This window comes from Octopus bimaculoides, chromosome 11 (assembly GCF_046866305.1).
Source record: "Octopus bimaculoides isolate indiv1 chromosome 11, ASM4686630v1, whole genome shotgun sequence".
NCBI lineage: Eukaryota > Metazoa > Mollusca > Cephalopoda > Octopoda > Octopodidae > Octopus > Octopus bimaculoides.
The window spans coordinates 35,223,550-35,243,549 of record NC_142938.1 but is presented as its reverse complement, the minus strand read 5'-3'; the positions used below and the strand labels follow the sequence as shown (position 1 = coordinate 35,243,549).

General features: G+C 35.8%; 1 protein-coding gene and 1 long non-coding RNA gene across 2 annotated transcripts in view; one reads left to right on the top strand and one right to left on the bottom strand.

Moving 5' to 3' along the window:
* Positions 1-20,000, bottom strand: part of LOC106874397 (uncharacterized) — a 300,833-nt gene that overhangs the window by 263,517 nt on the left and 17,316 nt on the right. The gene's annotated exons all lie outside the window — the stretch shown is intronic.
* The window catches only part of LOC149133247 (uncharacterized), a 27,939-nt gene continuing 18,944 nt past the window's right edge, over positions 11,006-20,000 (top strand). The window contains exon 1 of the long non-coding RNA XR_016243637.1: positions 11,006-11,125. This is a non-coding gene — a long non-coding RNA (uncharacterized LOC149133247). The remainder of the gene's footprint in view (positions 11,126-20,000) is intronic.

The window sequence follows — 20,000 nt, the reverse complement described above, 5'->3', positions numbered from 1 at the left end:
TGTTTCTGAGTCTCACATTTTCACTTAAAAAACTAATTCTTTTGGAATTGACTTCTGAAATAATGTCTTACGTTTAAGATGATTCCCATGCTTTCCCTGATGAGAAGGTTACAACTTTAATATCAAAGATCCCTATGGATCACACAGGTTGTAATCCTTTGAAACATATGTAGGAATAAAGTATGCAATTATAACATGCGTTTTCTCCATTCCTTAAATTCTTATATATATATATATATATATATATATATATATATATGGGATGAGGTGGTGAAGTACGACCTTCAAACTTTAGGTCTCATCGAGGCAATGACCAGTGACTGGGACCTTTGGAAATATGCAGTACGTTAGAAGACCCAGCAAGGCAAGTGAGAGCATAATCTGTGATCTCTGCCAGAAGTGTAGCCAGCTCACTAATCCGTATCTTTACTTCATTGGACACTAAAAACCCTGCTTGCGAAGACCTGTTGAGGCAAGTGAATTTGGAATTTGAAATTTGAAATCTGAAATCGAAATCAAACCGAATCCGACGACTGGCACCCATGCCAACCCCTCCTTCATTGGATACTAAACTCTGCTTGCGAAGACCTGTTGGGGCAAGTGAAATCGTAATTGAATTATACTCGATGACTAGCACCACGCCAGTGGAGCACTAACAGCACTGTCGAACGTGTTCATTGCCAGAGCAGTTGTCTGGCTTCCGTGCTAGTGGCCTGTAAGTAGCTCCATTTGAGCGTAATCGTCACCAGCGTTGCCTTCTAGCACTTGTGCTGGTGGCATGTTAGAAAGTCACTCAAGTGAGGTCATTGCCAGTGCCGCTGGACTGGCTCCCGTGCAGGTGGTATGTAAAAAACACCCTTTTGAGTTTGGCTGTTGCCAGTACCATGTGACTGGCCCTCGTGCCGGTGGCATGTAAAAGCACCCACTACACTCTCGGAGTGGTTGGCGTTAGAGAGGGTATCCAGATGCAGAAACTCTGCCAGATCAGATTAGAGCCTGGTGCAGCCTTCTGGTTTGCCAGTCCTCAGTCAAATCATCCAACCCATGCTAGCAAGGAAAGCGGACGTTAAACGATGATGGTGATGATGATGATATATACATATATAGATACATATATATATATATATATATACACTTATATATATATATATATATATATATATATATATATATATATATATATATATACACACTTATATATATATATATATATATATATATATATATATATATATATATATATATATATATATATGTATATATATATATGTGTGTATATATATATATATATACTTATATATATATATATATATATATATATATATATATATATATATATATACATATATATATATATATATATATATATATATGTATGTATATGTATATATATGTATATATATACATATATATATATATATATATATATATATATATATATATATATACATATATATACATATACATACATATATATATATATATATATATATATATATATATATATATATATATACATATATATACACATATATATACATATACATACATACATATATATATATATATATATATATATATATATATATATATATATATATATATATATATATATATAAACAAATAATAAATGAGTATATGCATATATACGTACAGGTATGTGCATACCTACGTCTACCTGTATATATAGGTGCATATCTGGGTACAGGACATTGCAAACAAAACGTAGATAAGAAAATAATAATAACCAGAGTACAGAAAACACACAGGCCACATAGAGAACATTTTCCTTCATCAGCTACCGCCGTTTTGAAGAGTTGGGCAGGACGCATCGTTAAAACGGCTCTTCCCATGGACCGCAAATTATATTTGTATACACAAATTAAACCTGTGCCATGGAGGAATGTAGTGGCGGACAAAAAATAAGAGAGGAACACAAACGGAAAAGAAAACAAGACAGGAAAACAAACAGAAAAGGCTATGCGACCAGACGTGAAAAATTATGTGTATATGAACGCTGTGAGGCACGAACTTGAAAGTGGGGACGAAGTAAGTTCGCGTGTTTGCTCGGCGATAGCCAAGGAAGAAAAGGATTAGTGACCGGAAGCATGTGACCATGCAGGGGTAAGGGAGAGAGAGAGAGTGGTAGAAGGAGAAACAAAGGGAAGTAGAAGAATAGGTGAGCAACGAGAGAAAGAGAGGAATATAGTAGTAACAGAAGGAAGTACGAGGGGGGAAAGAGTGAGATATAGTAGTAACAGAAGGAAGAACGAGAGGGGTAAAGAGAGATACGTAGTAGTAACAGAGGAAGAACGAGAGGGGGAAAAAGTGATAGAGAAAGAGATAGAGTCGCGTCAGAAAATATAAAGTTGAAATAACTACTTACAGCAGTGATGACGCTGGCGTTCGATATATATATATATATATATATATATATATATATATATATATATATATATATATATATATATATATATATATATATATATATATGTATATATATATATGAAGATAATTTAATCATACCAGCAGACAAAACAGGTAACTGGTATAAATTGGACTTTAATACATATAAATCACTAATAGTTAAGGAACTCCATAAAAAATACAAGGTAACTTCATCAGATAACCTAATAGAAATCAACAACAAAATAAAGGAAGTCATGTCCAAGCTAAATTTACTAGAAAGGACGGAGCCACTCATCCCCCAGGAACCATGGATTACCATTAAGGACCATAAGACAGGATTCCCAGAGAAATTACAAGTGAGGCTTATATGCCCTACTAAGTCAGACTAAGTAAGACTATCCTAGATGGAGTAATTCCACGAATTAAACCTCACATCCCACTCAACATATGGGTCAATACTGAGGACGTTTTGATATGGTTCAACTCTATCCAGCGTAAGAGAGACTTGTCGTTTATACAATTCGATATATCTGTAGTAACGCCATGCGCATGCGTAGTCTCACGCATGCGTAGAATTAAACAAGCAAGCGTTCCCGCTCAATTCATTCTCTTTCTTGCTGGCCAGCGATTGAGCATGGACGTGTGTTTAAGCTGTCTCTCTACATCTTTCGGACTTACGCTCGACAGCTCGCTCACATCTATAGAACAACGTCCCAACAACTATGCTCATACACACAGAGCTGTAACAACAAGAACTAAAGATGTATATATCATTACCACCTCAATAAACGTTGTTTAAGTTGATAGTCTGGAGTTCAGCGTTCCGTTATATTCTAATTTTATAGTAGGAAAGTCAGGTATACATCTAAAGATGTATAACCCACTTTCTACTATATATCTAATTATTATGCTAGTATTTCACCTATCCTATTAAATAAGTCCCTAATTTATGCCCGCAACCTCTCCCTCATAGATAGAGAAAAAATAGACATTATACTACTAGCTAGGAAAACTATAGTTGAATTCGAGGGTAAACTTTGGACCAGGTCGGACACCCCTGATAACTTCAATGTGGCTATGGGCTCGAGCGACTCAGCTCAGGTAACTGACTTAGTTGGAGCCTTTCTACTAAAGAGGCTATTCTCAGAGGTACCAGAACTCCAAGGGGGTCTATACAGAGACGATGCTCTTTTTATTTACCCTACCAATAACAAGAGCACCCTTGAAAGAGTTAGGAAAAAGATTAGACATTTTTTAAAATCCTTTAACTTAAAACTTGAATTTATGACTAACTATAAGATTGTTAATTTTCTGGATGCTACACTAGACTTAGATGAAGGACTCCACCACCCGTACAGGAAACCTGAAGAAACCACTAGTTACATTAACACACTTTCCAATCACCCCACCCCTCTATAATTAACACAACCGCCCAGGCTGTTTCGGACAGACTTACTAAACTATCCTCGAATGAAAACATTTTCAAGGAACATGCCCATCATTACAATCAAGCCCTCTATAACGCTGGGTACTCCCAGACGATATCATTTGTTAATAAGTTTAATTATAATCCACCCAAAGCACAAACCATGAACATAAACCCTCCATGTAATCGAATTAGAAAATATAGAATTAAACCCCTGGATGGTGCTATAGAAAATAAGTCGAACATAAACAAAAGTACAGATATAACTAGTACGAATAATAATAGACATAGGATAGAAAAGCATAAGAAAAATCATACAGATATTAGTTCACGCAAAGAAAGCCCTACGATAGGAATAATAATAAAAATAGAATGATTTCTAAACAAAGTAAAAATAAATTACGCAACTACATATGGTATAACATACCATACAATGTAGCCGTCACAGGTAAATTATGTAAGAGGATATTCTCAATTATATCAAAGAACTTTTCATCCACTCACAAATATAGCAGTATCTTTTCAACTAAAACTATTAGAATCTCATATTCAACCCTCCCTAATATGAAATGTATCATATCTAAACATAACAAAACCAAAATAAAAAAAGCTAGATTAAGAATGATTAATGATTATCAGCATAACACCGATATTCCCAGAACCCCCACTGACAGTATAAGAAATAACATCTCCATGAATTATAACATGCCTAATAATAATAATAATAATAATAATTGTAATGACGGCAACAATATTAGCCCATGTTACCATACCGAAATAACAAATAGCACGACGATAGATGAATCACTAAACCTAGACCCAACACAAAATAGCAGCACACCTCATAACCTTTCCGCATTAAACAATGATACTACCACTAATAATAGAATACCCAACTCAACCTCTAATAATAACAGAGATAATAATTATACCAGTCACGATTCTAATAATATTGCTAATAATATTACTAATAGAAATAATATGTATAATAACAATGTTAAAAGCAGGAAGAATCGGAGTGAGGTATCTTCGAACAACCCAAATAGAGGTAGCAGCTATAACTATAGCAACAATGTAAACGTAAAACCTAACCACCCGGGTACTAGCATAGATAATAATACTACAAGCAGTTACCCCATAAATGTAGACATAAGACGACCTTACAAGTGTAAAATCGGGTGCAATTGTGTAACACCTACAACATGCCCGTTACGCGGAAACTGCCTAGCTAAAAACGTAATATACTCTTGCGAAATTATCACAGAAACTAACACCCTCACATACCTGGGATGCTCTTCATCCTGGAAATCTAGGTTTTATAACCACGGATCTTCGTTTAGACTCAGACATAAGGCTAACAACACCTCATTATCTCGCAGAATTTGGGAGCTTAAGGACGACAAGATTAATTTTAACCTTAGATGGTCTATTGTTGGATCGGCCCCTATGTATAAAGATAATAGAACTGGTTGCCAGTTATGCTCCCTTGTCCTTTTGAAAATTATTAAATTTGCTGATAAGAATAAACTAATTAATAAGAGATCAGATTTCAAACCTTCCAGTATCCATAAAATGATGAAAACCTTTAGATATTATAACCCTTAAATCCTCTCTTTTAGTTATGTGCACTTCTACACCTCATCTATTTAACTACTCCCACGTCAGTTCCTACCTACCTCAACTCGGACACCTAACTAACATAGCCCGTACTCTACCCCTAACCTTACTATATACATAAGTATTTTGGTTTACCCTCGAATAACTAGGTTATGACCACTTAATTTACACAAATTTTTAATAAACCGGATCCATAATCCCAAACCTATGGATATAGTTCTAGCTTCAGTCACTGACTCGTAACCTTCCAAGGACACTGCAATACGAAGTTATAACACTGTATGTATGTGTGTATATATATGTGTGTATACTGTCTATACTGCTTATAAATTGTTTTTATTTTATTTATTTTTTTTATATATTTTTTTATATATATACTTCACTTTATACTTTTACATTTATTTTATACTCTTTTACTTCCGGTTTCTTTATGTTTTAATTTTTTTATTTTTGATTGTTAATTTCTTTGTATTTCTTATTTTTTATCGGTTATATTTTGACTCGTTTATCATTATTATTTTTTTTTTTTCATCTTTAATTTTTTTATTTTTTACGTTTTATCTCTTATTTTTATTACTTTTATTATTTTTTACTATTTTTTAGTTCTTATTTTATTGTTTATTTCTTATTTATTACATTATTCATGTGGGTGATAATATTTCCTATCACTAGTATACTATATTACTCTGTATTTTGAATTTTGGGATCTTTTTTAAAAAACGGGGGCCACATTTTTCATTAACGAAACACTTTGAAACTTGGAACACTGGTAGAATGTGTCATATAAAACATCTTTTTCTCTTAGTCTTCTTAAAAAAAAAAAGAAATCCATAAGTTTTTCCATGTTAAAGTTGTCGTATTTCTGTAATTTCAACCAATCACTGACGTCCATTCAGCCGATATACATTAAGTGCCGACTACATAAACAAACGATTCTGAAACAGGGTTAAAGCAAATTTAAAATGAAAAAAGCAAATAAAACGAAGGTATGGAGATTAAATACGCTTTACATCGCTTAATCAGCCAAAGGAGTAAATATAAACAACTGAATACTTGTCAGTGATTGGTTGAAATTATCGAAATAAGACAATTTTTTACATGAAATAAATTCGAATACAAAAATATTTTTCTGTTCTATAACACAAAATAGATAAGTACACGAAGTTTGAAAGTCTTTCCGTACCAAAAACACTACGTAAAACATTAATGAAAAATCTGGCCCCCGTTTTAAAATAGATCCGAATTTTATTTTTTGAATTTTAACGTCCCCCCCCCCATATAACTTATTTCTCTTTTCTTGTTGACATGTTTATTGATTAATTCTTTAAGGTCTTCTATGTTATAATTACTCTTTCCACTTCCTTCACCCTTCTTCATCTAGATAAGTGTATGTAGATAAGTTAGTACACTTAAGTTGTAATCCGCTTAGGTTGACCACTCACCACAAGAATATCATGTTTCATGTTTCAAGTCTATTCTGGCATGACACTTCTTATTTACGACCCACCACTGATATAGACAGACACAGCTCATATATATCTATCCCTTACGACCTTTAAGATCTCTGTATCTATATCTATTTATCGCTTTATCTTCTTCTTCTACATTTAGATTTTTCCTCACCACCCTTCACCAATCCATCTAAATAGCTTAGATGTAGCTTACTTGACTATCCAGACTTTCTCTTATTGTTTCTTAGATTACCCGCCCCACCGATTTGACTCCTTTTATGTTTTATTTTATTTCAATTTTATTTTTATTTTAAGTTTATTTTTATTTTTACATGAATATCTGTGTATTTCTTTTTCTTTTTCTTTTCTTTTCTGCTCAGGATTTTATATTCCCTTTTTATTTTATATTGTTATTTCGTTTTGTCATTTTATTGTATTGTTCTTAACCACCAACTTAACACTACACACTGAATCGTGACAAGGTATGGACGGTTTTCGGAGTACCGAGGAAATTATGTGTAAATGGAGAATTATACGACGTATAGTACAATGCAAAATACCGAAAGGAACTTCACCTCTTATATCGCACCTTTCTTCCTCCTTTAACGCTGATGTGATATAATTTCTTGGGAGAGAAATACTTTTGCGGCTGAAGATAGCTTTGTATTGTAAATTATACACTGATATAAAGCTTGAAACACGTGTACCGCAGAATCCTTTGTGTTTTTGTTGTTATTTTTTGGATTTACAATTTATATATATATATATATATATATATATATATATATATATATATATATAAACCCAGTAGTCCTAAATAGCGCCCTCATTTTCGCCAGAAGGCACACTAACCTTAGTATGAAGGAGATAAAGATAATACTCACTGCCCGTAAGACTGTTATAGAATTCAATAACAAGCTATGGGCACGTAAGGACACACCCGACCTCTTTGATATCACAATGGGGTCGCCGGATTCGGCAGAAACTACTGAGCTAGTAGGCCTTTATATACTGGACAATATAGGTAGAGAATTTCCTGAATTAACTGGCGGTCTATATAGAGACGACGCACTTTTTCTGGTTGAAAATATCTCGAATAGACGCCTCGAATTGCTTAGAAAACGATTGCACAAATTCTTTAGTAGGTTTGGCCTATCCATAACTATTGAAAATGAAAACTATTCTATTAATTACTTAGATGCAAACTGTAACCTAAATACCGGACTACATGAGCCGTATATAAAAGAAAATTCTAATATAAGGTATATAAATAGTTCTAGTAACCACCCCCCACAAATGAAGAAAGCACTTCTTCTAAATATAAGCAAAAGGATTTTTAACCTCTCCTCCAATGAAGAGATATTCAATAAACATAAGGAGAGATACTATGTAGCGCTAAAAAATGCAGGGTATAGGGATAGGATAAAATACACCCCCGATGACAATAGTAACCAGAATGATATAGATGAAACAACCACACCTGGGAGAGGGTGCTTTGCAAAATGTAGCACGGCCAATAGCAGGGATAGAGACAAAAGTATAGGTAATAATAATGGAAATACTTGGTACGCCAATAGTAGGGGTAATGGTGATGTTGGAGGCGGCAATAAGAAAAATATCATGTATGGGCCGAGACAACCGGTGCTGAATGGTGGTGGCGGAGACGGTGGGAATAAAATCCTTACTGATAGAATTGATAGTGATAGAGATACTATAGAAGGCACGGATGTAAATAATAGTGAACGAAATAATAACTTCAAAAACAATAATTGTAGTAGGAATAACAGCGGCAGAAACGGTAACGGGAAGAGTAATACTAATTCCAATGTTAGCAGTTATAATATTGGTAGATCCACATATAGCATAGGCAACCCTTATAAAGACAAAGCTGGGGCGGACACCCTATGGCTAATAATTCCCTTCGCCATGCAGATTAAAAACGACATAGTAAAAAGTATCTTCAATATAATCAATAAACACTTTGTAAAGGGAAAGAATAAATATTGGGAGTCAATCAATAAAAGGACAATAAGAATAGGATATAGCTTAACACACAACCTGGCTGCAATAATCTCCTCAATTAATAATAAGAAGTTAGATAGCTTCTATACAAGTAGGAAAAATGGCATAGACAACACAACCTTATATGACAATTGTGTTAGCCATAGGACGGATAATCAGGACGATAACAATGTGGATACTAATACCCACACTGGAAACATTGACATCAGTACAGATGATGGGAGCAGTAATGATAATGATATGAATATCACAAGTAGCAATAGAAGTATTAGATATAGCGGAGGTAAGAATCCTAACACTGCTAACAACAATAGTAATGGGAATAACAGGGCCCTGGGGTTAAATGGAAACGCAATAAATGGCAGTAGCATAACAAATCCTAGCACTAATCACACTAACTATGGGCACCCAGGTAGAACTTGCAATTGTAGAGTAAAGGAAAGTTGCGTGTTCGGAAATAGCTGCATGAGAAGGGAAGTGGTATACCAATGTGTGGTAAACACAAAGTATGAAAACAGGGCATACGTGGGTACGACTAAAAATAGTATGAAACAAAGGTTTAATTATCACTACTACACGTTTGGGAACGGAAGGAATTCTACCGGATGAAGTAGCTACATATGGGAACTAAAGGATAAGGGCATCAACTTTAACCTGCACTGGAAAATATTAGCATCCGCACCTGCATATAATAACAAAAATAGGAAATGCTTATTATGCATAAATGAAATCTTTTTCCTAATTAGGACCAAAATCCCGATTATTAATAGTTTGAAGGAAAGAAACGTTTCATGCCTTCACAGAATTGGATGTACTTTCTCTAAATTCAAGTAGAACTCAGGTCTAGATACCGCGCATGCTTTAAATAATACATATTTAAGTTAACCACTATTCTTATGCTAGGTTATGGCATATGTAATGCTGTTATCTACATACATAGATCTAATATAAGAAAATACCTAGTACTAGGACACCGCTTTTCGCTAGCGATAACTAATTATACCCTGCTGACATTGGGCTGGCTAGCACTTGATACTTAAGTGAACATATATGTAGGTACATAGATGTGCATGTGTATATATATATATATATATATATATGTGTGTGTGTGTGTATATATATGTATATTTGTGTATGTGTGTGTGTGTATATGTGTGTGTGTGGGTGTGTATATATATATAGCTACAGAAATTAGGAGGTAAACCTAGCTTGATATTAACATATAGGCAGGAAGACATACACTAGAAAATGGGTAGCACTGCAGACACGGCCCCTTTATCAAAACTAATAGAAGTGGCTATGCGTATAGCTATGTGTGTGCACATGTAAATGTACCTACATGTGTTGTCGTTGGTATTGTTCTTGTTGCCGTTGGTCTTTTATTACTAGAGATACTCCTCCTGTGTGTATGCACATGCATATCTATTTGCTTGTGAGTGCATGCGTGGATGTATGTACGTGCATGTGCGTATGTGGATATCTATATGGATGTATGTATATGTATATGTGTATGTATATATATATGTGTGTGTATATATGTGTATGTATATGTGTGGGTATATGTATATGTGTGTGTATACATGTATAAGTACGTGTGTGTGTGTACATCTATTTGTGTGTGTGTGTGTGTGTGTGTATTTATGTATGTGTATATGTATAGGTGAGTATGTAGTTGTGTACATACGGATGTAATGATAGTTGGCCACACAGTTGTGTATGTATGAATAAGTATGGGTATATGTGAGGGGACATAATGTGTATAAGGATGTATATCTGGATATGTATAGATGAGAATATATTTATCCTCATTGTTACTGTTGTGGCTATCGGCGTGTAGTCTTCTTGAAAGTCTACCAATTTAACTCTATTGCCATTACATTGGGAACTTTACCTCCTCACCGCGAGTATATAGTAGAATTAAGAGATGTGTGGCTGCGCGCATACATGTGTATATACATACACGCACGCATGAGCGTGAGTACGGGGAGATATACATAGTACGCGCGTGTGGGGGGGGGGGCGCAGGCAGGCTAGCATCGTGACCGGCCAGTGGCTATCCAACCGTAGCTAAGCGTAGGTAGTTTAAAACAATAGTTGCCTAATTGGAAGGAGGAAGTTAACGGTAGTAATTAACCCTCCCCCATTAGCAGCAGAATGGTTGAGCCGTTGGAAGAGGCAACAGGATATCTTACACCGCTAGGTTTGAAAGTTTGGCATATTATTGTTGTTGTTGTTGTTGTCACCATCATCGTCACCATCACTGTTATTGCTACTAGAACATTAATAACTTATATAAAATGAACTTCTACATAGAACCTTCCAATATATACAGGAATAACACACACACACTCAACAAAACTTCCTTTCTAAAAAACACTTACAGCTTTCTAGATACGGCTAATAGAGCTGATGCCACAAACAACGTATGTGGTGGAATGTTTGCTTATAAAAACTTGTATATGCACACATGGGAGTAAGGGGACATCCGATTATGGCTGTGCACACGAACCCACACATATATATATGCATTGGAGTGCCTATAGCTACCTATCTATAATGTTTGTAGGCTTTTTGGGTGCCTTGTATTTTTAAGGGTTTTTTGACATATATCTTTTTTATATTTTTGCATGTCCCACATTCTATACCTTCATTTATGTATTCTTTATTATTATTATTATTATTATATTTTTTTCCTGCTGTACCCTTATTTCTATTTTTATTTTTATCTTTATTTTTATTTATATTTTGATTTTAATTTAATTTTTTATTTTTATTTCTATCTTATTTTTGCTGTAACCCCATTTCAAAATGTCATCCGATAATCACTCCGGAAAGGAATATTCGGATAGAATGGGGCTTGCTAAAACTAGGCCGAAACAGCTGTAAGATTAAACTTCTGTTCATCCTCTAATTCCTTATGTACTTTGTACTTCTATATGTAAACCATGTTGGCAAAATAACATAGTCTGCCATAGACACCTGTGCTCTGGTTCTTTCTTTCTTTTTCTTTTCTTCCTTTTTTTGTCACTTTTGCTATGAATTAAATTAATGAATTCAACGGGATACACCGTCTGCAAGTAGTTGGGTTCAGCATATTATCCTCCATTTTCTAATTGTTACACAAATTTTGGGTAAAACCTCCACTTTTACCCGCTCCCATTGATTGCACCTAGTATAGCACTAGTGTAGCAATAATTGGGTACCCTCCCAGCAGTATACTGGATAGATACTATCCCTTAGTGGGTTGAACCCCCAACCCCTAACTCTCTCACGTTATATATATATATATATATATATATATATATATATATATATATATATATATATATATATATATATATACACATACATATATGCATATATATACTGATATATATATATATAAGATGCAGCATGGAATTTTGTCAGTGAACAGGTCACAGTCTCAAGGCGATGAAAATATTTTGGCAAATTAAATTTAAATGATGAAGTGAATCTGACAGTTTTTGTGTGTTTTAAAATGCCTTATAAACACCTTCCATGCTGCAATTGTTTTTGTTTCAGCACACGATCTCACATCAGGTCACTTGCTATGCAATTACATCTCCGTAATATATATATACTTATATTTAATTAATCAGAAAATAGAGAAAACTTTAGATCAACAAACAAATCAATTGGACTACACCTGTAGATTATTTTTTAATACAAAACATGATATAACATTTATGTGACATAACAATTCTTATGGCCATTTCCACTTCCAATGTCAGTCAGTGCCTATGAAAGAATTGTGAAAATAATATTCTTCACCTTCATAGGATATTCAAACTAGTACATGGAGCTTCATCAGAGTGAATACAAAATGTCCAAAAAATAAACAAAAGGAAGAGGGAATGGGAAAGAAAACATGGCCTAGAGAAGAAGCTAGGAGGCCTAATATATTAAAATCATACCATCTTCCATCATAGGGCTTTTAAGTCAGTAGGCAAAAGAGTGATCTAGCAATGGTCAAGGGAAAAAATTTGGGGGTTATTTCCATATAAAGGGGGAACCAGGGTGTTTTATAAAAGTTGTGAAAAGAAGTTAGTTTGCAAAAAAATTATACAAGAAAATTGCTAACATGTCTAGAAAGAGAGCAGTACCTATGTTATCGTAAATAGTACTAGCCAATATTTATCCAAAATAATACTGTAGGGTTCTTATGATAGTGTACTTACTGAAATATTACAGAGAACACTACCTCTTATCCACAATGGGGTTGACTGAAGGCTATCCATATCTACAATTGGTCAATTATAATTGAATCAAGGGCAAAAGTTAAAACCGTTTCAATGGATGTGTAAATAAAAAAGAGAAATAAATAATAGGTGCTGGGGAGAAGACTATGATATAAGTGGTACAATGCCACTTATGGCCTTCTGCAACTTCTCGACATAACATAAATAAGTATAAATAAATAGACAAATACTGTAAGACAAAATACTATAATTTTTTATAGTTAAGGGGAGACAGTTAGTACAGATTTTACATAAGAATATATAAAAAAAAACCTATTAAAATAATGTTGGATTTTACATTCTAGATAGCAAATAAAATTCGAGTGGTGGTAATAATAGACAAACAAATAAATGTATACATGTACCTAAGAAAATTCCACCTTATAGGTACATGAAAGGGCAAAATCACAAACCACAAGCATTAAAGCGATTAAGGTTTAAGACCAAATCACATGTTAATCAGTACCATGAATATAATTCTCATGTTTCAACAGTTTACTAAATATACTTAATATGCATTACATTATCCTAAAAGTTAGATTGTTCATACCATTAAATTTAATGATTTAAAAATTATATTGACCCTTATGTGAGTGCAGTCATACTAGGTTCCCCAACAAATTACACTTTCAATCCTACACAGTAGACCCAAATTTTTCAAATATCTCCTGGTAAGTACAATTACTGTAGTGTCCAAGTGCAGATCCATACAATCTATAGTGGAGAAAGGTAACATTGAGTTCAATAAAATAAAATAAATCCTACTGTGGGGTAATGTTGTTGCTAAGTCGATAGGACTATTAAGGTCTACTTTAAGTGGAGGAAGTCCATATTACAGCAAGTACATCCATGGTATAAAAGGTACAGGAAGATAAAAATAAAACAAAATAAATAAAGTTAAAATTTAAAATAAAAATTAGAATTTGAATTAGTTATTGGGGTTATAACATTGTGGTTGAATATATATGTCCTCTGTGTTCTCAAATAAGTTCATGAATGAAGTATCTGGGATTTTTACAAGGGTTGGTTATATTAAGGAGAAATGGCTTAATTAGTATACGATGTAGGTAGTTGATATGGGAGGGGGTAAGACCTAAACTCAGAATTTGGGTAAAAGGAGAGGGGTATTTAAATAGATACCTGCAAGAGACCCAGTATTGGCTAGTAAGCCAATTAACTTTAATTAAGGAGTAAATGCATAACCTTCAAATTATTATCAAGGGCTACTATTTCTATGGTGTGGGGTTCTTGATACTATTTTGGGGGTAGTATAAGGGTTTCTAATGTTATTTATATTTAGTGAAGGTGAACCTCCCCTTGTGCAGGCAAGCTTCAATAGTAGGCTTTGTGCTGTTAGAATGAAAAAAAATTTCATTAATGCAAAGATAACATTTCCTGTTTTTTTTACATTATATGAAGGTGCAGTGGTGAGGATCTCCCATTCTAATGTGAAGCTAATATCACTATCTTTGAGTTCCCAAATATACTTACTTAATCCAGTTGAGTTAATTCTGTTTCTATTTCTAAAAGATTGTTGATGTGTGGCTAGTCCACGTTTCATCTCATTTTGGGTAGCTCCCATGTAACTCCTTTTACTAAACTGTGTTGTGACTGTGCATTGGTAAATTACGTCCTTAATTCTACAGGTATTTCCGAGAGCACAATTCTCCCTATTTCTACAGTCACATAGATTGTGCTGTGTGTGTGTGTGGGGGGTGCTTTCTAGTTGGGTAGAGCTAAGTCTATTGAGACTGATAGGGTTATTCTGGTTCTGAGTCTATCCTTCACTAAGATTGGGGTAGGTTTATTGTTTTTATTCCTACTATTACCACAGTCATTATTATTGTTGCTTCTATTTAAGTAGAAAGTATCTATCCTTATTATTTTATTATTTATAAATTTTGAATACCTATTATTCTTATCAAAGTGCTTATTTATAACATTAAATATTTGCTTAGCTAAATTGGTCCTAATTTGCATCGTAAAACAGAGTATACACCAGTTCATGTCTCTTGATTTACCAGTGGTCTCATCGGTACATGTTTATAATTGTTAGGGTATTGCATATAGTGAATACGTATAATATCATTAGTTCAATTATAAATACTCTGCTCATTTACACTGCCATTTGTGGTGCTATGATTAGGTTAATGCCAGTAATATATTGAGTTGCTCCTATGGTTTTTTTTACTGTAGTCTTCATGGTTAGTGTGTTTATTAGCGTCATTTATCCTTCATTCACTTGCCCTCATTGTTCCACCTATTGCATTTCTGTTATTTTTGTAGTTACTCATATTGCTGCTAAATCTAATCCTATTAGTGTCATGAGCTATAGTTCCCTGTGTTTTATTACATCGCTTAGGTGTATGGCCATGTACTATATTGTTGCAGTTAATATAGTCATTACTACTTCTATTCATTGCATGCTCATGTGGGATATATTTGATTCTACCTCTATAGCCTGAATCTATAAGTGCCTTATCATACTTAACCTTATGACTATTAAATATGCCCTCGTTAGAAGAGAGGTAGGAAATTCTTTTCCAAATGCCTCTTATTAGAGCTCTTTTTACTGATTGTGGATGGTAACTGTGATAGTTTAAATATGTGCTAATTCTATCTTTATTATTTTAACCTGAAACTTCGTTCAAATTGTATTTTAAACGAAAAAGATTTGTTAAGCTGGTTTTTGCATATAATATACCTGTTAGCTTATATTATAATGGATGTAGAGTTCATTATGGAATGTTTATTATTTTGATATTATTAATAATATTTTTCTATCTTTATATAATAAGTATTTTATATACATTCATTTGTTATTTATTGTTGATTGATATATACATTCCTTTTTTATTATTATTATTGTTGTATTTTGACCTGAAGATTAGCTATATTTTTGCATAGAATTGATTTTCGATAGTTTTAATCGATTTTAATTGATTAAAATTTTCTTTCTATTTGAAAATTGGTTATGAAACACGTGTAGTCATTTCATTATTTTTATCTTATGATATTTACTTTGTATTATATTATAATTATTTATTGTGCTTTTACTTATTAATTTTTCTATATGTGACAGTGGAGTTTCAGCGATGAGTTCATGAACCTTGGTTCTTTTCCCTAAAACTATATACTTATATATATATATATATATATATATATATATATATATACACATGCATACATCATCATCATCATCATCATCATCGTTTAACGTCCGCTTTCCATGCTAGCATGGGTTGGACGATTTGACTGAGGACTGGTGAAACCGGATGGCAACACCAGGCTCCAGTCTGATTTGGCAGAGTTTCTACAGCTGGATGCCCTTCCTAACGCCAACCACTCAGAGAGTGTAGTGGGTGCTTTTACGTGTCACCCGCACGAAAACGGCCACGCTCGAAATGGTGTCTTTTATGTGCCACCCGCACAAGCCAGTCCAGGGGCACTGGCAACGATCTCGCTCGAAAATCCTACAGGAGCCAGTCAGGCGGTACTGGCAACGGCCACATACATACATACATATATATATATATATATATATATATATATATACTTGTATATATGCATTTACTTTTTTACTTGTTTCAGTCATTTGACTGCTGCCATGCTGGAGCACCGCCTTTAGTCGAGCAAATCGACCCCAGGACTTATTCTTTGTAAGTCTAGTACTTATTCTATCAGTCTCTTTTGCCGAACCGCTAAGTTACGGGGACGTAAACACACCAGCATCGGTTGTCAAGCGATTTTGGGGGACAAACACAGACACACAAACATATACATACACACACAGATATATATACATATATACGACGGGCTTCTTTCAGTTTCCGTCTACCAAATTCACTCACAAGGCTTTGGTTGGCCCGAGTCTATAGTAGAAGACACTTGCCCAAGGCGTCACGTAGTGGGACTGAACCCGGAACCATGTGGTTCATAAGCAAGCTACTTACCATACAGCCATTCATATATATATATATATATAGGAATATATTATATATATATATATATATATATATATATATATATATATATATATATATATATATATATATGAGTGGGGAGAATTCACAAAAAAAACAACAGACAAAGACAAGTGGTGTTGAAAACAAACAGATGTATTAGTATAACGCTCGGGAACTGAGAAAGTCTTTAACATTTCAAGCCTACGCTCTTCTACAGAAAGGAACACGGAAAGAAACAAGGAGAGAAACAAAAAGAGAAAAATATGTGTGTAGTGGTCAGCGATCTATCATGGTGAATGCTGGACATAAGGGTCACACAGGGGAGTTAAGAAGAAGGGGAGATAACAAAGTAGTAGTGATCCCAAAACGAAGGTGCGTGTGTGTGAGAGAATGCTGTGTGTGTATGCAGGTGTGAAGGTGTGAAAATGTGGGGATGGGAATTAGTCAGTGCTGGTGTGTGCGTGGTGGTGTGTTGTGATGTGATGTGTTGTGTGGTATGAAGTAGCATGGTGTGGTGTGATGGTGTTGGGAGGTGGGGTGGCGAAAGTGGGGAAAGCAGGAGAGTTGAGCCCATGTGGCGCAAAGGAGCAAAGAGAGAAGATTAATCCCTGCTCACGGTGCAAACGGGAGTCCAGATGGCCCCTGTGCAAGGACAATCCGAACACGGACAGGTGTTGCAAAGAGTGACTGGTAGAGCGGAAATGGCGTGACACTGGGGTGTCATTGCCAAGGTGGATGTCTCGGAGGTGTTCCGCAAGCAGCGCCCTGTTTGTCCGATGTACAGAGAATGGCAGAGAGAGCAGGAGATGCAATAGATGATATTGGTAGAAGTGCAGGTGAAGGAGTCGGTGATGTGATAGGGTCGATGATGGGTGCCGGTGAGGAGGGTGGTGTCGGAGGGGTAAAGGTAAGTGCGGCAGCATGGGCGGGAGCAGGGGAACGAGCCAGGTTGGGAGGTTAGGTTGGGGAAGAAGCTGTGGACCAAGAGGTCTTGTAAGTTGTAGGCTCGATTGAAGGAGGGGAGGGGTCAGTTAGGGAAGATGTGGGAGGTGGAGGGGTCGGACTGGAGGCGTTGGAAAGCTCGGAGAATGGTGCATTGGAGAGGTAGGGTGGTGGGGTGGTAGGTGAGGGGAAAAGGGTGGCGGGAGACGGCAGGGCGGGTTCGGGGGAGAGAGCAGATGCACGGTCCACAGAACGTGTTCTGGCAAGGGCGGTGTGGATAGTGGAGAGGGATATCCACGTAGGATGAAGTGGTGAGCCATGGGTTGAGACTGAGTCTCAAAGTCATGGTTGTTATTGCAGAGCCTGCGTAGACGGAGGAATTGGGAATAGGGGATGGAAAGCTTGGTGTGTTTAGGATGGGAGGAGGAGAAATTGAGATAAGAGTGGAGTGATGAACGCTGACCGAAATGTCAAGAAAGGAGACTGAGGTGTCAGAGATAGTGCAGGAGAAGTGGAGGGCAGGATGGAAAGATTTGACAAAAGAGAGGAAGCAGTCTAGATGTTCGCGGGAGAGTGAGGTGCCACCGATATAGTCGTCAATATAACGGGCATATAGTTCGGGAGTGGGACCAGTGAAACTTGAGAATATTTAGGCCTCAACATATATACTTGTATGTATATATGTACTTGTATATATATATATATATATATATATATATATATATATATATATATATAGATAGATAGATAGATAGATAGATAGATATACTTTTATGTGTATATATATATATATTTATTTATTTATTTATGGGTTTCAGCCAAGTGGCTGTGGTCATGCTGGAGCACCACCTTGACTTTCCATCTTTATGCTGTGCTCTCTTCACGTTCCTCTTCTCCTCCACCTGATATAGTCCAATCAAGAGTTTTGATGGCACATTTGGTGTATAAGAGAATTTGACATCGCTGCCCTAAACAGTGTCTCATTTCGAGCCATTGGTTCGTCTGGTATCGTGGAGAGGAAAGCGTCGAGTTTTGTCTTGAAGACCTCTATATCCATGTCTTGCAGGTCTGTCAAATGTTTTGGCAGGGCATTAAAGAGATGAGGTCCTCTGAAACCGAGGCTGTTGTAATACCTCGTTCTTATGTGAGATGCAGTGGACGGCACCTTTGGTACCATGCAGTGGCGACCTGTGCGGGCATTCTTGTAGTACTTGATGCCAAAGTTTGGCACCAGTCCTTCCAATGTTTTCCATATGTATATTATTACATATCTCTCCCGCCTGCGCTCTAGGGAGTAGAGACCTAGTGCCTTCAGTCGCTCTCTGTAGTTCATCTGTTGGACAGTGGCGATCTTTTTTGTATAGTGACGCTGAATTGCCTCGAGTTCTGCTGTCCGCTTGACACTGTGGTAACCACAACTGAGAGCAATAATCTAGGCGGCTCAGAACAAATGTCTTCCTAACAAATGTCTTCCTAACGCCAACCACTCAGAGAGTGTAGTGGGTGTTTTTACGTGTCACCCGCACGAAAGTCAGTCAGGCGGTACTGGCAACGGCCATGCTCAAAATGGTGTATTTTATGTGCCACCCGCACAAGAGCCAGTCCAGGGGCACTAGCAACGATCTCGCTTGAAAATCCTACGAAGGCCAGTCAGGTGCTACTGGCAATGGCCACGCTCAAAATGGTGTATTTTATGTGCCACCCGCACAAGAGCTAGTCCAGGGGCACTGGCAACGATCTCGCTCGAAAAATCCTTACACCTGTCACGGGCACAAGTGCCAGAAAGGCGACGCTGGGCACAGGTGCTATCCCGATTTCGCTTTCGCTTGCCCCAATAAGTCTTCGCAAGCTGAGTTTCGTGTCCAATGAAGGAGACGACGTTGGCACGGGTGCCAGTCGTCGAATTTAG